The sequence below is a fragment of the Onychomys torridus genome, chromosome 6, assembly GCF_903995425.1.
Source record: "Onychomys torridus chromosome 6, mOncTor1.1, whole genome shotgun sequence".
NCBI lineage: Eukaryota > Metazoa > Chordata > Mammalia > Rodentia > Cricetidae > Onychomys > Onychomys torridus.
In genome coordinates this window covers 47,760,064-47,783,951 of record NC_050448.1, presented here as the reverse complement: position 1 = coordinate 47,783,951, position 23,888 = coordinate 47,760,064, and the positions used below count along the sequence as shown (strand labels likewise).

General features: G+C 41.9%; 1 protein-coding gene across 1 annotated transcript in view; it reads left to right on the top strand.

Annotated features, from left to right (window-relative positions):
* The first annotated feature begins 10,667 nt into the window (after positions 1–10,667).
* The window catches only part of Sptssb (serine palmitoyltransferase small subunit B), a 30,457-nt gene continuing 17,236 nt past the window's right edge, over positions 10,668–23,888 (top strand). Inside the window, exon 1 of the mRNA XM_036191533.1 lies at positions 10,668–12,225. The gene's annotated coding sequence lies outside the window, so the exon portion shown is untranslated. The remainder of the gene's footprint in view (positions 12,226–23,888) is intronic.

Sequence of the window (23,888 nt, the reverse complement as noted above, 5' to 3'; positions counted from 1 at the left end):
TTCATCCCCCAAAGAGCATTTATACTAAATTTCCAGAATACACAAATCCATACAGACCAAAAGTAGATTGATGGTTGGGAGTACAGGTGGGGGGATGTGATATGACAGCTTGTGAGCATGGAGTTTCTTTTGGTCATCATGAGAATATTCCAAAGTGATGACAGCTAGCTCAGTGTGGGATCCTAAGGCTAAATTCTCTTGATGCCTTGTGTTTTATTTCTTACTTCTATTCCATGTTTGCTCTTTTCATCCCAAATAGTAACACTGACCTGAAAGCTTAATTTGACAGGAATTAAAATAATAACTTTCCACTAAATGCCACATTCTCCACAGAGAAATGTCAGGACAATAGAGTGGCTATGAATTCTTATGGTACCGGAGAGTTAGAGAAGCTGATTCGTAGAACACAAGCCACTCACTAGGCAGAACTGTCAAATAGTAGGACTGGATTCTTCCCTGTCTCACACAGACACTAATTATAACAGGGGTTTCACTCCAACCCATGAAAGACAGAAAACCGATCAGAAATGTGGCCTCTAAATCAAAGTCTTCATAGAAGCAGTTGGCCTGTTCTCAAAGGATAGGCAAAGTGTGTTTGTTTGGGAAGGGGCCTGTTTACACACCTAAAGCACAGTGGTTAGATTTTTTACCGGATTTCAGAATTTGAGAGTTTTGCTTTCCCCTGCCAGCCTCCCAACCCCCCTTTTCTCTCTCATATTAGGAATCCTGAGCCAGGGAATGGCTAAGTGGGTAATGGTACCCGCTGCCAAACCTGACAATCTCCTAGTTCCACCCAGTGGAAGAAGAGAAATGACTCCTACTATGCATCTCACACACACACACACACACACACACACACACACACACACACACACACACACACACACACACACACACACACACCACACCACACCACACCATACACACACACACACACACACACGCACACACACATACACACACATACACACACACACATACACACACACACACACACATACACACACACACATACACACACACATACACACACAAACACACACACACACATACACACACATACACATACACATACACACACACACGCACACACACACACACGCACATACACACACACACACGCACATACACACACACACGCACATACACACACACACACATATACACATACACACACGCACACACACACACACACGCACACACACATACACACACACATACACACACACACACACACGCACACACACACACACACACATCAATAAAATGCAATGAAGCTTTTAAACAGGAATTCTACTTTATTTATACTAATTTCAAAGTCTGAAGGTTTTTTTTAATCAACTGCCATTTTAAAAAGTCTTTGGGCCACTGGGCAGTGGTGGCGTACGCCTTTAATCCCAGCACTTGGGAGGCAGAGGCAGGCAGATCTTTGTGAGTTCGAGGCCAGCCTGGGATACCAAGCGAGATCCAGGAAAGGCACAAAGTTACACAGAGAAACCTTGTCTCGAAAAACGGAAAAAAAAAAAAAAAAGTCTTTGGGCCAAACAGTGGTGGTGCACACCTTTAATTCCAGCATTTGGGAGGCAGAGCCAGGCGGATCTCTGTGAGTTCAGGGCCAACCCGGGCTACAGAGTGAGTTCCAGGAAAGGAGCAAAGCTACACAGAGAAACCCTGTCTTGAAAACACAAAACAAACAAACAAATAAAAAGTTTTTTGGGAGAGGTGAGACTGTTGTGTTTCCTCTGATGCATAGCACCGAGGACAGATTTCTCCCTAACTGCCTTACACATGTCACCACAAGCTCTCAAAAGAGCCATGGGCACTTACCAGAGGGGTGCCAATGCCAGGCTCTTTCACCAGCTTCATGTGTGACCATGCTAAGAAGTTAATGAATTTCGTATATATCTATATAGGTAACAGGTTTACTGAAGCCTTAAGAGGATTTACATTTTCTTTGTTTTCAGAGTTTGTTTTCAAGAAAGTTTGGCTGCAACACTTACTGTCTTAGTAACCACAACACAGCCACTCTTTCTGAGAGAGAAATATCAAGAGACTGATGCATGAAATGGAAGCATCATTAGAAGGATTCAACAGAGCACCAAAAAGAAGGGCTTCAGAGTCCAGCTCTCTGGTTCTTTGGTTATTGTCCATGAAAATGAGATTAAAACCATCTTCCCTGAAAACCCACAAGGGAAAGAGGATTTGTAAAACTCTTGGTGGTTAAATCACTGTTAGTTGTTATCATCATCATCCAACCACCATACTCCTCCTCCTCATCATCATCTGTATCATTCTTTCCTTTGAGGTTAGCCAAGAGGTCAAAGGCATAAACCACTACAAGTTTCCTCTTTGAGTTTTCTTAATCCAACAGAATTTTGTAATAAATGACATCAAAATTCCACGCTGATAGAAACTAAAACAAAATAATTATCACTAATAGAGTTATCAGATGCATCTTTGTAACAAGATGGCTATGAAAGGATAGGTTTACATCTTACAGAGAAACAAAACTACCCACTTACTCTGAGAAAGCAAAATAGATATGGGATCCCAGTAAGACTTTTCTCATAGGAGCCAAAAGGAAACCAAGATAAAGTCATTTATTCCAGTAACTTACTCAAGATCTTGGATCAGCCACAATATGATTCAGTTTTGAACTGCCTGGAACCTCCTCTAACAGTGGTAACTGATCCACTTACTGGTACATCAATGGGCATAAATGTGCATCTTGGCATCTACTGGGGGTGAGTGAATAAGCACAATGTAGTATGCACACCCAGCAGAATATTATACAACTTTTCATCCTTGCAAATATTCTAATGTGTCTGAAAGTTGGGGGCATTTTGTGTGGTGAAATAATCCAGCCCCTCCAAAAGACAATGCTGTGTGATTACACTTCCATGAATCAGTTGGAGTCTCAAAATCATACCACCAGAAAATAGAATGGGAGTTGCATGGAGCTAGAGGAAAGAACAGGAAGCTGTCATTTAATGGGTATGGAATTTCAGTTCTATTAGATAAAAAAGAACTCCAGAGATAGACTGTGATGACAGTTGCACATCATGAAAAACAGATAAAATACTACTGAATTGCATATTTTTAAATAGAAGGTATGGTGGTTTGAATAGGGATGACCCGCACAGACTCATGTGTTTGAATGCTTGGTCAGGAGTGGCACTATTGGGAGGTGTGGCCTTGTTGGAGGAAGTGTGTCACTGTGGAGGCAGCTTTGAGGTCTTATATGCTCAAGATACACTTGGTGTGGCAGTCTCCTTCTGTGGCCTGCAGATCAAGATGTAGGACTCTCAGCTCCTTCTCCAGCACCAGGTCTGCCTTCATGCCACTTGCCATCATGGTAATGGACTAAACCTCTGAACTGTAAGCCAGCTCTGATTAAATGGTTTTCTTTATAAGAGTTGCCGTGGTCATGGTATCTCATCACAGCAATAGAAACCCAAACTAAGGCAGATGTGATGATAAATTTTGAGGTGTGTTCTTGTTCCACAATAAAAAGTATGATATCACTCAACAAGGCAACATGAGTACCAGTAATTTAGCATAAGAGCTGGAGAGGTGGCTCAACAGTCAAGAGCACTGGCTGCTCCTCCAAAGGATCCAGGTTTGATTCCCAGCACCTAACTGGTGATTCACAACCTCAGTAATTCCAATCCCAGGGGCTGCGACACCCTCTTCTGGCCTCCATAAACATCAGGTGTACAAGTGGCACACAGACATACATAAAGGCAATACATCCATACATATAAAATGATAAATAAGTAAGAATTTTAGAAATAATAATCAGATATAAGTATGACCACCAGGAGTTTAAAAATCCAATAATGTTTATGTTTGCATTATTCACAATAGAGTCAAACTGCTTTAAGGTAAATTTCTTTTCAAGAATTGATAAATTGGAGTAGATAATGCCATCATTTCATTGCTAATGGGATTGAAAGGAATAACATCTTTGATTAGTAAAGTGGCACACACATATGAAAACAATAGAAGTGTTTTTAAAATGTGGATAACAATCACTTAACACTCTACCATCCAGAGAAACAGCTAGTTAATCAAATACATGACCTTGTGCACAGGTTAGACCATTGTATATACAGAGTTCAATTTCTCTGAATGGTATTATCTATTTCAATAGAGAAAAAAAAATGTCATCAAGGACAAAAATAGGGTTGTAACACTTTTTGTTGCCAAGATCAATATTTAAGGTGGTTTTTGTTTGTTTGTTTGTTTGTTGTTTTTGTTTTTTTTGGTTTTTTTTTTTTTTTTCGAGACAGGGTGCTGGGATTAAAGACATGCGCTACCACTGCCTGACCAACAAAAAAAATTTTTTTTTCAAGACAGGGTTTCTCTGTGTAGCTTTGGAGCCTGTCCTGGAACTCACTCTGTAGACCAAGCTGGCCTCGAACTTACAGAGATCCTCCTGCCTCTGCCTCCCGAGGGCTGGGATTAAAGGTATGTGTCACTACCGCCCTGGCGAAGGTCTTTTTTTTTAATGTGTCAGTTCTTGAAAAGAAATTTCAAATTAGTGACAAAATGTTCTAGTTGTATTTCCAAGCTTCAAAACTTCAACCACAAATCCTCTTAAGTTGCCCAAGCATTAAGGAATGTATGGCATAAAATAAAAATTAAAGCTATAGCTTAAATCCAGACACAAAGAAAAATATATTCTGAATATGAGTTAAAAGTCCATGCTAAAACACGAAAATATGTATTTTTCCACTCTACAATCATGTTACTCTACCCTGGACATTTTTATTGATTTAACCAAATACTGTCATCTGGATAGGGATCATGCTCATGCATGTTTTCATATTCTAATTTTTGTCATGAAAATTACGGTAGTTATACTCTATCAAAGAATTTAGAACTATACCTGTACTTAAAAGGTGTACAGATAAAATGTCTAGAATAAATGATTAGTGATGGGCCTGGAGGCATATCCCTGTAATCCCAAAATTCAGTCAGTAAATGCAGGAAAATCAGAAGTTCAAGAGAAGCCTTAACTACTTAAATACCTGTCTCAAGAGAGAGTGAAAGGGGAAAACAGATGAGAAAGACTAATAGTAGAGAAAATGAGGGAATATTCCACAAACTGACATGGAGTGGAACTATTGGGAGGTGTGTAGTCTTGTAGGAGTAGGTGTTGAAGAAAGTGCATCCCTGGGGCAGGCTTTGGAGTTTCAAAAGCTCAAGCCAGGCCCAGTGTCTCTCTCTTCTTGCTGTCTGCTTATCCAGATGTAGAACTCTCAGCTACCTCTCCAGCACCATGTCTGCCTGTGTGCCACCTTGCTTCCTGCCATGATGACAATGGACTAAACCTCTGAACTGTAAACCAGCCCCAGTTAAATTCTTTCCTTTATAAGAGTTGTTGCGGTCATGGTATGTCTTCACAGCAATAAAAACCCTAAGTGAGACAGAAGCTGATAGCAGGGACTAGGGTATTGCTATGAATGACCGGAGCATGCTTTTGTTTAGAGGAATATATAACACTTTGGGACTTTGGACTGAAAAAGTGATTGGACATTTTAATTGGGGCTTAATGGACCATCCTAGCAGGAACATGGAAGATGGTGGTGCAGAGGGTGATTTGAACTATGGGGGACTGGCTCAAAGGCTTCAGAGGAGAGTAATATTAGTATATGGCCTAGAGACAAACCTTGTGATGGCCAATAATGTGTCTGCTTTCTGCCCTTATCCAAAAATCATCTGCCTGAGGTTAAATTGATGAGTTTGGATTAATTGTGTTTGCAGAGGAGATTTCAAAACAGCCTACTGTTGGTTGACTGTGTTGTGGAGTTATTAGTGGCCAGTCTTACTCATATCTATAATGAGAAGGAGAAAGCTGAGCAAGGAAAAACACAAAATGTACAGGTAGAAGAGAAAAGGAGCAAGAGGAAGTGTAAACAGATTAAAGAAAACCCTGATGCTAAGTGGAATAAAGGGAGTGGTGAGCTCAGAGCAAGACTCCACCCAGCTAAGCTTCCAACTTGTGAAAAGGAATTAAAGAAAAACATAGGGACGGGTATGGTAGTGCACACCTTTAATCTCAACACTCAGAAGGAAACCATCCAAAACAGAAAGCTGATGAAAGAAAATGTCTTTAAATGAGGGGGCCATGTTGCAGCCCCAGCAGACAGCAGAACTTGGCAGCTTCAGTCGTAGGGCTCTGACTTTAAAGTTAAGAAAGGCATTATGGAATCTCCCTCTGCAACTAGGGAAGTGAGGCTTGTGTCAGGGGTGTCCCTGCATAGAGGTCCACAGAGGCCATTGTGGAAAGCTGTGAAAGTGAAGCCTGGATTGCCTTGGAAACCCCAAGATGTTAGAAATGCCAGAGTCATGGGATAACTGCCAAGGAAAGGTGCTAACAGGGAGTGGAACCAGCCTAAAAAAAAGAATTGTGTCCCAGTCAACAAAGTTGAAAGGAGTTGGAAATCTGAAGAGCACTTTGACATCAGACACGGAGATGCAGAGTTTGTAGTTTGCCCAGCTGGTTTTTGGTCTTGTTTCAGTCCAGTATTTTCTCACTATTCCTTTTTTTGAAACAGTAATGCATGTCCTGTGCCTATATATATTGGAAGTATGTGACCTGCTTTTTTATTTTGATTTTATAGGGGTTACAGTTGAGAGATTGCCATGCGTCTCAGAAGAGATTTTGGACTTCTAAACAGAGTTGAAACTGATATACTATGGGGACTTTTGAAATTGGACTGAATTCTTTTTTGCCTTATGATATGGCTACGAGCCCATAGGGGCAGGGAGTAGAATGTGGTGGTTTAAAGGAAAATGGCCCCCATAGGCTCACAGAGAGTGGCATTGTTAGGACTTTTGGCTTTGTTGGAGGAAGTGTGGCTTTGTTAGAGAAAGTGTATTACTGAGGGTGGGCTTTGGAGTTTCAGAAGTCCAAGGTAGGCCCAGTGTCACTGTCTTTCTGCTGCCTACTAATCCAGACAAAGAACTCTCAGCTACATCTCCAGCACCATGTCTGCCTGTATATCACCATTCTTCCTTCCATGATGACAGTGGACTAAACCTCTGAACTGTAAGCCAGCCCCAATTAAATTATTTCCTTTATAAAAATTGCTGTGGTCATGATGTCTCTTCACAGCAATAGAAACCATCACTAAGACAGATGATGAATCTCTTACAACCACACTGGCCTATTGATGGAATTCTTATTTTTCAGTTTTTGGGACAAACTTCTATCTCTTATTATCAGTGTGATCCTTATCTATTACTAAATTCTAGAAGTCTTGAGGGTTAAGATTTGTCCATGATAAAAGGCATCTCAGTCTAAGCACATGAATACCTGAGGAACTAGAATCAATGTGGGGAGGCAATATCAGGTATGTACAGCCTTTGTAAACAGTATTTTATGTTCAAATGAACCTTATGAACTCAGCATCACTCTTACTTCATAATTGAGAAGACCAAGGACAGAGATACTGGGATGACGTGTTTTAGATTGCAGATCTAGTTACTAAAAAGATGGGGATTTGAACCGATATCTGGTTTGCTCCAAAGAAGTCCATGACTGTCTTACCATGCCACCATTGTCAGGTCTGGAAGCTTCAGAAAACACACATTTTTGTGCCTGAACTTTGCTGCCTAGAAGCATGACCATGTGTAGAAAGAAGCCTGTAGAGTTGGTGCCTATGATGGTAAGTTTTAAATATCAACTTGTCACAGCTTAGAATAATCTAAGAAGAGAGCCTAACTGAGGAACTGAATAGATCATGTTTACCTGTAGACGTGTCTGTGGAGAATTGTCTTGATAATTAATGCAAGGAATCTAGCTCATTGCGAGCAATACCATCCCCTAAGCAGGGCATATTTAACTATGTAGTATATAAGAAATCAAGAGAAGTCACTTCTAAGTGCTCATTTCTCTCTACTCTTGACTGTAGATGTGATGGTTACTGAAGTTCCTGCCTCTACCTCCCCTCAACAATAAATTGTCACCAGGAATTGTAAGACAAATAAATCTCCACCCATCAAGTCACTTTAAGTTGAGTATTTTAGCACAACAACATAAATGAAAACCAGGCAGAAATCAACACCAGAAATGGAGTAGTTTTAAATGAATTCTCACATAGCCTGCCTCCCTCCTTCCTGGAACCTTAATTCCAAAGGCATTCCAAACAACATAAATCAGAGCTGTAAAAAGTGATCAACATCTGGCCTCCAATTTCACAGCTTGCCTGAGGAGTATCATCCCAGTGATTTTTTTTTAAATATTTTTTTAAGGTTCTCTACTCCAGTGGTATATATTCTCTAGTTATTATGTGTCAGCTACTTTATAAGACAATGAAAATGCTGTCACAAAATGGTCAGTTATAGTCCAGAAAGAGATGGCTACGTGTGTAAAGTCCTTGGTGCCAAGCATGATAATCAGCTCCATATACATGCATAGTGTGCACATGTGTTCACTCCAACCCCTCCCATGTAAGTAAATGAACATAATTTTTTTAAAAAGGCCTGAGTGCCTCAGGATGTAGAGGCAGACAGACAGATCTCAGTGAGCTCAAGGCCAGTCTAGTCTACACAGAGAGCTTCAGGCCAGCCAGAGCTACAGAGGGAGAGTCTGTCAAAAAAAAATTAAGGTTCAGCTGATATAACTAATTTCTTTATATTTTTATTAGTAATTATTTTATTTTATTTATAATACCAGTTCCATGGGGCCGAGGAGCAGAATGGTATGAGAAGGTATATAGTTTTAAACTGTTGTGCTCTAGACAGTTTTTCCTGGCTCCTCAAATCTCCTGTTCTGATGCATAAGCTGTGGTGTGAGCCCCTGGTGAACTCACAAGTTCCAGGAACTAGCACCAGGATCAAAGCTCTTCATGGGCAACAAAACACCAGCTGAAGGTGGGTTGTTTAATGGCCTCCGCTGAGGTTATGCGTTGTCTCTACTTACTAACGTCACGCACATACACACCCCAGTGTGTGGTTGGTATGTATGTGTGTGCACATGTGTACACACACATGGGGAGTCAGGGTCTGAGTTCTGGCATGTTCTTCCACTGATTTTCACATCCTTTTTGAGACATAGTCCCTCCCAGGACCTGGAGCTCATCAATTCGGCTTAACTGGCTGGCTAGCAAGTGCCGAGTCCCCCACCCTCCCGTTTCTGTCTCCCAGGGTTACAGGTGTACTGCAAGGTCCAACTTTTTTTTTTTTTAACATGGGTGATGGAGATGTGAACTCAGGTCCTCCTGTTTGCATAGCAAGAACGTTCCAGACTGAATCATCTCTCCAATCCCAAGACTTACTGTTTCTGATCACACTGTACCCCATAAAATTTATGATTATTGCATATTAATAAAAGATTTTTATTTTAAGTTACGGAGGTGGAAATGTTAACTGTCCTGATTTGATCTTTACAAACTGCACATATGTATCAAATATTCCCACATTGTGCCTTTTCAATTTGAAAGGCTAAAATAATAAACTTAGAGTTTGTAATTGTTCCCTTTGTGTTTGGTCTAGGTTTACTTCTTTATTATTATTACTTGTTTGATTGGGTTTATTTTTTGAAACTGTGTCTCATTTAGCCCAGGCTGGCCTAGATCTTGTGTACTGAAGATGAACTTGAACTCCTAACTGCCCTGCTTCTACTTCCCAATGCTGGAATTACAGGTATGTACCACCACTCCTGTTTAATCCAGATTTCTAACTGTGTATCAATTAGGGGAATTTTATTTTGCTAATTTTATCCTTATTGTATTTTGAAGAGTGATACAGTTTCAGTGATCTGTCTTTCAAGTTGTGATGATCTTTGTCAGTGTTATCTGTGTTCATATGGCACACATAGACAATATTTTCTCTTCTTGGGAGGTGTCCAGATATACATGAAGTTGTACTTCTGTACCTTTTGTAAAATAGCGTGTTTAGTGGTCTGGACGGTTTGCCAGCAGTTTCCTCCAACGTCTATGTAAAGTAGTTGCAAATGGTACTCATTTCACGAGCTTTTGGCAGGAAGATCTATGTCTCCTTTTCCACAGATGCGCGGTGACGTGGAGGTGGTGTCCCAGGCTAGAGCAGTGGTTCTCCACCTTCCTAATGTTGTGAGTTCTTACTAGAGTTCCTCATGTTGTTGTGAGCCCCCACCATAAAATTACTGTGGTTGTTTACTTCATAACTGTAACTTTGCTGCTGTTATGAATTTTAATGCGAGTGTGTCTGTGTTTTCCGATGGTCTTTGGTGACCCCCCTGAAAGGGTCATTCAACCAAAGGGGGTCACGCCCCACAGGTTGAGAATCGCTAGTCTAGTGAGAGGCCTAGGGAATCTATTACGATCCCGAAACTGTAAGAACATTTCTCTGAACCTCTATTTCCCCCTCTATAGCCGTAAGTTATGTCTGCCCTGCAAACATTCCAAGGTGTGTCAGGAGAAGCCAAGAGATAAGAAATGTGGCCAACATAAAGTGATTAAGAAATAAAAGTTCTATTTACAAGACCTGAAAGGAGTGATAGCTGGAAGAAACAGCAAGCATGGGGCATGTGTTTTACTGACTCCTTTCCCAGCCCCCAACCACCTTCAGCTTTGGGGGACACCCCGCTTCCTGCAAGGAGACACCGCCGCCCAATAGCGCAAGGCTCCCTCTGCGTAGCTTTGGCGCTCCCATCCTGCTGAAAGTGTGTTGTGAGAAAGAGCGGAAAGCTGCCAGTAGCTCAAATTTGCGCTTCAGCACCATCAGCCCAGTGGAGCCTAGGATGCCTCCCCCTCCTGGAGTGGAAGCTGAATGGCAGATGCAGCCCAAACATTCATTAATCGAGAGGCTTCCGTCCCCGGACGCCCCTGGATCTTGGACAGAAAAAAATCTCGATCGGATATGTAGGATGAGGATATCCAGGCCCTCTGAGCCCTTAGCGAGCAGTCACGGAGTCAGATGCAAGAATTGCCTAGGATGGAGAAGAGAGAGATCGATCACGGCTGGCTGCGGGTTTCCAGTGGAGATGCTGCGCGAAGGGCACGCCTGCCCCGGAGCCGCTCTGTGCGTCTCTGCGGCACCGGGTCGCCTGCCGGCCCCTTTTCCCAATCTGTCCTCCGGCCGCAGTCGTCTGCAAATGAATAATCCCCTGCACTTGTGAGTGAACCCACACAAGTTCCCCAGGCACGGTCCTCCTACCTCTTTCCGCCCCCGGGGAAGGGTGGGAGCAGTTTTTCAACCATAACCTTCCTGCCACCTGGGGGAAGGTGACCGTATTGGGAGGAGGAGGGATTGTTTTACTGATTCCAAGGCACCGGAATTTAGCTGCCGGTGCTAAAGTGGTTGGTTTAATTCCCTTGCTCTTTGACAAACGGTAGGCGGACCGCTGCCGGGGCGCGACCCCGGGGCTCACTTCGCTGCCGGACGCCGAGTTTCAGACTGCAGCCTTGCTCCGCGTACACCCGGGCCCCTTTGCCGTTCATCCGAGTCTGCAGACGGACGAATGTCGACAGGCAACCTCTGAGCATTGGTTAAAGCCCTAGAGTGCTCACCTTGGCACCTACTGTTTTTCTGCCATCGCCGCTGCCTTCTCCTCCTCCTTCTCCCCCTCTCCTCCCACCCTCCTTCTCCTCCCCATCCCCCCCATCAGCACCACTACCAAAAGACGTGCCCCTTGGGTAGAGTCGAAGCTCCCCGCCGAAACCAGAGGGAGGGTGACACCCCTCTCCCCCTCCCCCCATCTCTGCCTAGGCTCCGGGTTTTACTGCAGCAATCGGAGGTGACAGCGCCACCTCGGTCTCCTCGGTTGCTCTCCGAGCCCCGGTTCCCCCCAGCAACGCGGGGGAAAGCGCCCCCTCCTGAGAGGCTAATCTCCAGAGAAGTGCGAACGGGATACAGAAAAGCGAATTTTAAAAATGTAGAAGTCACTAGGCTGCATTCCTCGGAGGACACAGCCCAATCCCCCAAGACTGAGTGTCAGCGCATAGGAAGTTGGGACCTTAGAGCGAAGGGGGAGGGGAATGGTGCAACCCCGCATTCTCTTCTGGAAGGAATCGCTGCAAGCTCTGCGGTTGGACACAAGTTTGCGTAAGAGTGTTTTCCTTTTGTCAATTATTAATCACCGGAATCAGTTTGGCAGAACTGGAGTTTTAGCAGGAGAGCAGAGGGCGGGGCCCGAACACCTAACTCTGGGAGCCTCCCCTGCTCCCGGAGCAGTGGCAAGCTAACAGCAGCTGGGAAGAAGCCAGAGCATCCAAGCTTACCCAAAGGCAGGAGGTAAGTATCTTCCAAAATACGTCCAATCCAAAGAAGCTTTCCTAACAGAATTTCTGTCTTCGCGGGGGAAATAGAACTGAGCTATAATGCAATTTCTCTGCTTATTATTTAACCACATTACAACCGTAAGAACTGAGTGGGTCCTCTTGGCATTTACTATGTTGGAAAAACTAAGACGTTTTACCCTACAGAAGCCAAACTTTATTATTGGAACTTTCCCAGCCAGAAGAAAAGTATTTTACATTGTTTTCATTATTCATCTTTGTGTGGTTTATTAATATACAGGGAAATGTCTTAGGATGTATGCTTGGCTTCCTTAGTGGTAATATTTGTCTAGTTCTCTGCCCATCTACTTTTTTTTCCCCAATAAGTTACTTTAGGCAAGGGCACACCAGTCAGCTGCCAGCAGATTAGGCATATCTAGCAAAGAATGTATTTTAGTATTTTCTCTTGATTATTAAGCCCAGTGTTTTTTCTCAGGGATGCTTACGTGATTGTTGAAAGCAATCAAAATCTTCAACCTGTGGAGTAATGTGTGCCATAGCATCCGTGGGGAGCAGGGGAGAACAGGTGGAGAGGGTTTTAGATATAAGTGTCAGTGCAAACTTGTTTCAGTTGGAAAGGCATTCAACTGGTTGTCAGGCTACAGATTACCACAGCCCATGTGCCAATACAGAAGTTGAGAAATTGTTAGATCTAAATATTAGCTCCTAAAGTCCAAATAAATGTATCAGGGAAATTGGGATGTTTGCTTTGATTTTATACCAGCAGTAAGTTATGTTGAATAAAAAGATATTAAGAAATATGCAGCCATTTTTGCTAAAGAACTTTTAAGATGATGTGTGCAGAAAACTGGTTTTCACATCTGGTTTATTCCTGTGTTTCTTTCTTAATGTAGCCATCATTTTCATGATTTTTAAAATTTTTCTTTGATTTTTCAAGACAGAGTTTCTCTGTGTAACTTTGACTGTCCTGGAACTCTCTCTGTAGATCAGGCTGGCCTCGAACTCACAGAAATCAGCCTGCCTCTGCCTTCGGAGTGCTGGGATTAAAGGTGTGTGCCACCACCACCCAGCCATTTTCATGATTTTTAATAGCTGTGATGACTTTGTATATGGATCGCTTAGACTAACAACAAACTTGTGTGTGAGATATGCAGCCTCATTTTTCAAATCTCTCTAAACAATTTAACTGCAATAAATTAAGAATGGTTAGTTAAGGCAAATTCTCAGACATTTAGAATTTACTGTATAGCAAGTAGAAATTCAACCAATCTTCAACTCCCACTGGTTTTCTTAACCTACGATTTACGCTTGCTAATTTTAAAATAAAATTATCCTTTATACGTTATGGCCAACTTTACCCAACAAAGTCAGTGTAACTTTTGCCGCCAAATCTACAGTCTTCATTACAAATTATCCAAATAGGACTTGGGGCTGAAAAGATGGCTGAAAGAGTTAAGTACATTCAAGCATGAGGACCCAAGTGCAAATCTTCAGCACCTAAGTAAAAAGACACAGCGGAATGTGCCTGTAATCCCAGAGCTGGGAGGCCGTGACAGGGGAATCCTGGAGTCTTTTCTATCTGGCCATTCCAGCCAATGGGCAAGCTCCTGGTTCAATGAGAGACCCTGTCTCAAAAAGTAAAACGTGGAGCCATACAGGGAGGCACCCACTACACATTGTCTTCTGACTTCCAGACACATGCACACACCACACAGGCATGAGCAAATCATCCAAATAAGACTCAGCTGCTAGAATTATGCCTGTGCACACACTGCTTACAAAACAAAAGGTGGTGAAAATTATCTCTGGATATTATCTTGAGGGAACACAGCAAACAGAGAAGTATTTATGCAAAGTAACCTGTAACACTGCAGAAAGAAAGACAAGGGTGTGTGGTATACGAGCATAGTTCACCTCCCCAGCCTCCTCCAGCAAGGTATGGTGGTAATTCACTCTGGCTGGCGGGTGCTGTGCTCTGGGTAATACACAGAATTCCCTCTCAACCTGGAATCCAGCCCATAGGTTCAGTCTGTTCAAAGTAGAAACAGGCCACCACCCTCTTCATCTCTCTCAACTTTGTGTTATGGAAGCTTTATTTCCAGGAGGACCAACTGAGAAGTCAGTCTTTCTTCCTATAACCAATACACACACACACACACACACACACACACACACACACACACACACACACACACACACACACTGGGCCAAAGATGAAGAATTCAATAACAAAAAGACAAATAGCCCATTTTAAAGTGGGCAAAGGTTTGAATAGACCTTTTTCCAAAACAGATGTGCATAAGGAAGGTGCTTATATTTACTTGTTGGAAAATAAACATCAAAACCATAATGAGATATCACTTCACACCAACTACAATAGTTATGCATGAAATAATCCATGTTGACAGATCAGCCCAGTCCATGTTAAAATAAAGAATTTGGGGATGGAGGAGACAATGTAGAATAGTTGGGACTGGGAACACAACTCAGCGCTAAGGTACTTGCCTGGCTTGCACAAGATCCTGGGGTTGATTCCTAGCATCACAAGGAGCATGAGAAGGAAGGGGAGGAGGAGGAGGAGGAGGAGGAGGAGGAGGAGGAGGAGGAGGAGGAGGAGGAGGAGGAGGAGGAAGAGTTAGAACTGTCATGTATTGCCAATGGGATTTAAAATGATGTAGTGGAAAACTGTTAATTCCTCAGAAAGTTACACCTAAAGTTACCAAATAATACAATTCCACTCTTAGACATATATTCTGGATAACTGAAAGTTTACATCCACTAAAGAACCAGCACCCAAATCTTCATCACAGTAGTATACGTAAAAGGCAAAAACAAAAACCAGAAAACCCTGGAAACAACCCTAGTATCCGTTGAGAGACTAGTAGGTAAGTAAAATGTATGGAACAGAACAGTGGATATTATTCAGCATGCTTCAGCACAAACATTGAACAAATTACACACACTAAGTTAAAGAATAGCACACATTGTGCTGTTTCCTTTACACAACATATCACAAAACAGAGAATCTATAGATCCAGAAATCAGGTCAGTGGTTGCTGAGGTCCAGTGTGGAAGATAAGTTGGGGAGAAATGGGAAATGACTGCTAAAGGGTACAAGGTGTAATTGGGAGATGACAAATTTTAGACCATGGGAATGGTTTCTGGCGATGGATGTTGCACTGTATTGGACTGTATACTTAAACTAGGTTAATTGTATGATAAATGAATTACATCTCAGTAAGGTATATTATTAAAAACCTATCCAATACAGGCAGGTGTGGTGGCAATTACCTATAGCCCCAGAACATGGGACGGTGTTGAATACTCAAATTGAAGTTTGAGATTGGCCAAAAAAAAATTTAGCAAGACTCTGTCTCCAAACACAAAGGGCAAGCTGGGTGGTGGTAGCACACCCTTTTGATCCCAGCACTTGGGAGACAGAAGCAGGTGGGTCTATGATTCCAGAATAGTCAGGGATATCCAGAGAAACCCTGGCTCAAAGAGGAAAAAAAGATACAAAATACAGAGGCTGAAAAGATGGCTCAGCTCTCAAGAGCCCTGGTGGCTCTTCCAGAGGACCCACGTTTGGGTCCCAGCACCCGTACAGGGGCTCATAACTGTCTGTGACTCCAGTTCCAAGGAGTCAGATGCTCTCTTTTGGCCTCTGTGGGCACCAGACATGCATGGGACACACATACATACATACATGCAGGTGAAACACTTCTACACATCAGATAAAAATAGATAAATCTTTAAAAAAAAATGATATAAAGGACTAAGGTGTGGCTCAATCTTAGAGAATTTGCCTAGTGTGTACACAACTCTGGTTCAGTCTCTAGGACCAGAAGAAAAAAAAAAAAGCATGTGAAGCATTGAAAGAAAAAATGCATTTAGAACTGGTATGAACCTTCCCCCCGCCATGACCATTTAGGAATATATGAAATAATTAAGGGCGGCACAGGAATTACACAGCTGTATGGTTTGCATAAGTTTTCATACCTGCCCTAGCTTGTCTTCTCTTCAGAAATAAATCAGATGCCATTAACTTCTTGTCACTGGGGATTTACTTGTAATGTAGCATCTGTTTGGACTCACCCATCCATCATATTAACCCCGGACCTGTTGAGGCTAGTTATTCTTCTTGCTTTTAGATAAATCTAGTCTTTAGCAGCCCTTGAGGTTAATTGTTAAATTTGTTATGTCCCACACTGGGTTAGAGAGGAAGGTACCTTACCCTCTGTACAATGTGGATTTCTACTCAGAGGAAACCACTTTTTATTTACCCTAGATCGGCCCTGAAAGAGCTGGAGAAGCAGCCAGTGTTGCCCCCAAAGCACGCTGATATGTCCTTGCTGGAAAGCATTGAGTGTAATTATGACAATCCCCAGTGCAGAGGCTCCTAAATAATTAATTCATGCCTCTATTTGTCTCTTGTGTTTTGAGTTCCCACAGCTTGCTGAGACTGCAATAAGAATCATGGAATGGGATTGCAATTCTTTGTCCAGAACAAGTATCAAGTCAATGTGTCTTGGAATGCTGTAGGGCAGAAAGCAGCAGAATGTGTTGTGAAGACAGTTAGGAGCACATGTAATCAGACTGTACTTGGGAGTGGGACGGATTAAAGTCTTCCTGCTTTAGGAAACCTCAGCAATTTTCCTTCTCGCCTACACAGACTCGTCCTTCCATGTGCATGTGTTGAAGAGTGTGCCAAGAGCCGGGTGGCAGTGGCACATGCCTTTAATCCCAGCACTTGGGAGGCAAAATCCAGGACAGGCACCAAAACTACACAGAGAAACCCTGTCTCAAAAAACAAAAACAAACAAACAAACAACAACAACAACAACAAAGAGTGTGCCGAGCTAATGGAAATAGATTCCATCCAGTTGTTAACTACTGTGTTTAGGGTCATATTTTGTCCAATTAGAAAACTCCCATATGTGCATGTATGTGCATATATATCTGTATATCTATACGTGTCTGTGTACACACACAGACACACACTGTCAGGAGACAACTTTGGATATCATCCCTCAGCTGGAGTCCATTTTTTTCCCAGCATCTTTCACTTACTTGGAACTTGTCAAATAGGTTAGGATGGCTGGCCAGTGCGAGGCTTGCTAGCCAGCAAACAGCAGGGAATCTACGTTTCCAGCCTTCCAGCACTGGGATGACAAGCAGGCACCATCATGCCTCTTTTGGGTTTTTTGATAAGGATTCTGAGGGTCTAACTCAGGTTCTCAGGATTGCTCTTTTACAAACTGAGCAATCTCCCCAGCTGTGATAAGGAATGATTTTAATATCTAACCATTTGTCTATAAATTAAACACATGTAGAAGAAGCTGATCGTGACTTTTCTTTTCCTTTTAGTGGAAGGGTGTGTAAGAAAGAGAAGGAAGCAGGAAGCACATATTTTTATGTAGCTCAGGCTCGTCGTAACACTCCTGCTAAGAGTACCAAGTGCTCAGGATGTGTATAGTGTTCCCAGGGGTTGCATATAAATAGTGTAGATTGAGTTCCCCAAAGGCAGCACATTTTGGAGAGCAGAAGGGAATTTGAGGAGAAGGAAATGTTGAGTGCCATTCTGGAGAGGGAATGGAAGAACTACAGAAAGTGAGCAGGGCACGGAATCCCACAGGTCAGCTGTGGAGAGCAAGAGGGAAAAGCCACCACCCCACTGTTCCAGAATTTCCACACAGCTACCTGCTTTCAAAAGTACCCCAGGAAGCCTTGTTCTAAGAATATACAGTAGGTGTAGCAATGTTTCTGAAATAGAGCATTTTTAGGTCTGGCTTAAGAGGAGCAGGGATGGGATTTTGTAAGTCAAAGGGGACATTTATTTTAGTCTCAAATGAAAAGTGTGTAAGAATGTTAAGTAGAACTAGAAACAGGTTTTTTTTTAAGAATATCTATTATAATGGGACATTATAATTCTCATTCATTTATTCAACATGTTTTAATTAAATAGCTACTGTTTGCCAACCATGGAGGAAAAGACTAAGAAGACCTTATTCAAATCTCTTTTTTTTCTAGAGTGCTGTGTGTGTGTGTGTGTGTGTGTGTGTGTGTGTGTGTGTGTGTGTGCGCGCGCGCGCAACTAGGAACTGAACAGGACGTCATTCATGCTAAGCAAGCACCCTGCCAACTGAACTGTATCCCCAATCCAATACACCACTTGCTACACAATAAATGAAGAACACAGGATCAGACTTTCAAGAATGTGCTGCCCTACCAACCTGGCCCTGACAGACTTTCTTCACCCCATTCTATGCTCCGGTTTACCCACTACTTCCCTGTCAGAACATACCACACTGTTGGGAGCTGCTTGCCTGCTTGTCCCTCCTCTCATGAAAGTGGTCTGGAGACAGTAACCATGTCAGTCTTAATGGACTTTATACCTTCTTATATCTTTGCTACCTTGTTGATTGAAATGGCTAGGAAGGATGGATGGATGGATGGATGGATGGATGGATGGATGGATGGATGGATGGATGGGCCAACAAATGGATGATTTGCTAGGCTGTGGTCAAAGTTCTTTGCATAGCAAGTCAATGTGTCAGAGTACTTCAGAATATGAGCATTTCTGTCTCTGTTTGGGGGGAAGTTGATTGGTTGGTTGGTTGTTTTATAAAACTTTGGGTCAATTTTTAAATTTCCTAATACTACCATTTCCATATTTGTAACGTGAGTGCAGAAATACTACTACCCTTATGGCATTGCCAAATGAAACCTATAGGGTCTCACCTATAAAGAACTTAGCAAAGTCCTGGGCTATAAATCGCTCAATAAATATCTACTGCTATTATCCAAATAGAAGAGTTTTCATGCTGACAATTTGCTATTCCAGTATTATAGCCATGCTCTTTCAGCTCCATTATAGGATCAAAGGCTGTCAGTAATGCCTAGCTGGAGCTATCATGCTGATGTCAAGGTCAGTGAAAAGATAAAAGAAAATTTGGAAAGAAGTGTAAGTAGCATATGGAACAAGAAAATGAAAATGATCAGAAAAAGAAAAGGAAAAGGTTCCAGAGGACATACACAGCAATTTTTCCAGGATTGCAATCCTTCTGTTGCTGTCCAGCTCACAGATCAGTAGAGCACCAGTCCTGATACATACGCAGTGTGCCTTGAAGAACAACATCATGCCCAGTGTCAGTGATGTAAAAAAGAAAGAAACATGAAGCAAATCCTACTTGAAATTGAGCCTTACCTGTGCCTTAGGGCATTAAATTGTCTTTTTGGCATCTTTTGCAAATCTAATTATCTTTTGGGAGTATGTCAGAGCATCAGTCAAAATTATCACAGTCCCACAAGCTATCTGTAACATTTTAAATGAACTGAAGAGAGAACCAACTGGACCAATCAATGAAAATCTAGAAACTTCAGTAATTATCTTTAATAAGACTTTAATAACTACAAGGAATAGAATACCCTTGGGTTTTTCTCCAACTGGAGAATCCACAGAGAATCCTAAACCTTACAAAGAAATGTCTTAATTACTGAACTAGAGCCTCTGTGGCCCTGGGATCTCAGAATTGACAGGCATCCCCTGTGGCAGAAAGCATGCATGGGCCAGAAAGACAGCTCAGAAAGTAAAGGCTCTTGCCACCAATCCTGATGACTGAACACAATCCCTGGGAATTGTATGTAGTGGATGAAGAGAACTGATTTCAGCAAATTGTCCCCTGACCTCCACATATGAGCTGTCACACAAACACAATGAATGAAAAAGAAAAATGTAAGCATGACAGCATGCATGACTGTGCCTGGTACACACATCCAGGCCACACTGAAAGGAAGGAAGCTATTCTATTCAACAGAACCTTGTTTGTCTCAATTTTCTGTTGTCATGAAGACATGACTGCTGCATACTTCTTTGGAGGGTGATTTTTTTAAAGCTTTTTATGTGCAATAGATTTAAACCTGACACAACATTTATCCAAACATATATATATATATATATAAAATCCCGCCTTGGTTGATTATCAACAACCCAATGAGCAAATTAAGTCCCTGACACTAGGAAGCAATAATAACACAATAATGGATGGAAAGAGTAGCTCAGAGGTAGAGTGGCACACACAGAGCCCTAGGTTCAAGCCCTGGCACCACAAAAGAAGTTAATGCCCAAATTAAATATTGCAGATTTCTTTCGTCAATCATGCATGTACCCTCTGCCACCCTACTATAGAGTGTACAGCATCCAAACCAGTGCTAGGTTCATACAAATCACTCAGTAAATATTTGTGATATGACCTGAATATATTTGTGTTAACTTAAAATTTAGTTCATTGTAATTAGTAAAGAAGTAATTTTCAAATCTGTATAGTAACAGTTGAAAAAAATCCTTTTGGTAAAATGGACTGAAAAACTCAGGATTCAAAATTAAGTACATCGTGTGCCTTAGCTAAAGTTTCTATTTCTGTGATAAAATGCCAAAAGCAACTGGGGGAGGAAAGGGTTTGTTCGGCTTACACATCCTGGGTCACAGTCCAGTGAAGGAAGCCAAGGCAGGAACCTAGAGGCAGGACCTCAAACAGAGGCCATGGAGGGATGCCGCTTACTGCTGGCTTGCTCCTCATGGCTTGCTCAGCCTGCTTTCTTATATCATCTGCCCAGGGAAGGCACAGTCAGCATCGAGGTGTCCTCTCCCACATTAATCACCAATCAAGAAAACACCCCCACAAACTTACCTACAGGCCAATCTGATGGAGGCATTTTCTCAGTTAAAACTCCTTCTTCCCAAATACTTCCAGGTTTGTGTCAAGTTGACAAAAACCAAGCAGAACACACCATAACAATCACAAGTGGGCTTAAAAGAAAAAATTACATAGAAAAAAATACCAAAGAGTAGGCAATATATATTTAATACGGTAATTAAATATGCCTCTATTTCTTGGCTACTCTGATATTTCTCACTGTTACATTTCAGAGTTTTATTTTTTTTTTCACAGCTAGTACAGGTTTAACAGCCATCAAAATTATTAACAAAGAAATCTTTCTGTAGCCCACATCTGTGATTACAGCTCAAAAGCCTACACAGGATGGTGGGTTTGAGACTACCCTGGGCTACATAGCCAAGACTGTATCACCAAAAAGAAAACAAAGTTTAAGAAGCAAGGACTATTTGCAAAGCCACAATGCAGCAATGTTTCCCTTAAAGCCACAAACTCTCTTAACTAGACACTATTTACTTCCTCTAAAGCTGAACTAGTATACACAAATAGACAGTATTTATGACATTAAGATAGTCATGGATTGGGGATTTAGCTCAGTGGTAGAGCACTTGCCTAGCAAGTGCAAGGCCCTGGGTTCGATCCTCAGCTCAAAAAAAAAAAAAAAAGATAGTCATGACCATCTGATTATCTGAGCTATCTGAAACAACATATTTGAAGTAGCTGAAGGAGAAGCTGTCACCCCACAGAGATTTGCATGTCCTTAGCTCAGTTAATTGATAAAACGACATTTCCCTGAAATGTTTACACGTGCTCTCTGTGGTACTTGTTCCACCTAAAAACTTTTACATTAAATTTGTTGTCTGCAAACATAATGAGAATGAAACTTAGAAATAAAAAGTATTTTTAGTATTTAGCAATGATAAATATGAAGAAACACACATAACTAATGCCCTTCTTAAAACATAAAGTAAATTAATTCTGTTACTTTTAGATTGACTTTTAGTATATCCTAAGTTTAGTCTATAAGTGTGTGTGTGTGTGTGTGTGTGTGTGTGTGTGTGTGTGTGTAAATAACAAAGACATATGTGGAGATACATGTGGAATCTACTAGTATTATAATATGTACAAAATTCAACTTCTTACAAATATGCCTCTAAATTTAATAATCACTAAAAGTCACTGAACTAAATGCTACAGAAAGTGATTATTCAGTTGGCATAGACCTTGCAAATACCACATGTTAAACTGCAGGTTTATCTTACGAAGCTTTACATGGTTTATCTTACAAACAGGTCATGCAACCTGCTTAAACATGACAACTTACTCATAAGTGTGACACTCTTTAAGCGATAAGAGTTATCACTTTGTTGATCCTAATTCTAACACATTGGTTTTGATCAGCTGGCGTCTAATTGTTTCCTGTTATGTAAATTACTTAAGAATCCGTTCTGCTATGAGTGAGTTTCTGGAATGAGCCTTCACTTTGAGCAGTGGAAGCTGTAGAGTACCAGTTTGGTTTCTAGGGGAAAAGCAGAAAGTAGTGATAGAAGGAGGCAGGCGCATCCAACTGGATCCAGGGCCAGCATGGGTCAGAGGTCAAGTGCAGCTTCTTTTCGCAGAGGGGATGGACACTCACTTGAGTTGTCAGGACGCCTGAAAGAATGGGATTCTGTGAGTTTGTTCTGCTAAGAGTAGCAAACTGCTGCTCCCGGGTTTTTTACACAACAATTGAAAAATGTTTGTTGCTTTGTGGGTAGCTCTGTTGCTAGGCACATTAGGCAGAGATAGAAGAGAAAGCCATAAACAGCACATGTCCCCACCATGGGGAGACTGAGCCTTCACATACTTTTATTTTATTTAATTAAAAAAAATTTTTGAGACAGGGTCTTACCATGTAACTCTGCCTGGCCTAAAACTCACACATAGACCAGGCTAGCCTCTAACTTACAGAGATCCACCAGCCAGAAAAGTGCTAGGATTATAGGCATGTCAAGGCTAGTGCTACCACACCCAGTTAGCTACCTTTTATTGTAATAAGTTATTTCATTGTCTAAAAGTCTAAGCAGAGAGATAGAGAACGAGAACACCAGTCAAGTTGACCTCATTCTGAATTTGACTGACAGGAAAATCGGATTATAATGTAGGACAAAAGGGAAGAGAAAGTAAAGCTGCTTCCCGGTTTCCTCCACTGAGAAGAAAACAGATGAGGTGCATACAGAACACACTGCACCACCGCACCTACTGCCTTCTTCCTGGTCAATCCCCAGTTCCCGGAACCATCCTTACCCACCTACCTGGCTCACTGTCCCCTTACCCACCCACCTGGCTCACTGTCCCCTTACCCACCTACCTGGCTCACTGTCCCCTTACCCACCTACCTGGCTCACTGTCCCCTTACCCACCTACCTGGCTCACTGTCCCCTTACCCACCTACCTGGCTCACTGTCCCCTTACCCACCTACCTGGCTCACTGTCCTCTTACCCACCTACCTAGTTTGTGTCTAAGGTGTTCAAAGGAATAAGCAGAAATCTCTCAGATAAGAGGGAGAATTGCATAGAAAATGTGAGAAACAGATAATAACTGAGATAAATTTGTCCTTACATCAGCTATAATAAAAAATGCTTTACTATGTTGTAAGAATTAATCTCTACAACCTGCAAAGATCATGAATCACACGTATTATTCATGTAACCCATGCTCAGAGAGGGTTAACAACCTCTAGAATGTCATTAAAAAGTAAGTTCAGGATGCATAAAGTAAAATATTAACCAATTAACACATTCTCCTATGTCATTTTTTTTTCTGCTATAGAGACTGGATCATAGAATTGGTGAAATTTTAATAATTCTGTCTCTATTTTTCCCCATGGTTCTTTGAGAAAGCTGAACTCAAGTGCACTCTTTAGTCTTGAACTTCTACCTCCGCCACCCAGAAGCTAACTAAGATTACAGACGTGTACTACCATGCCCGCTACTGTAATCT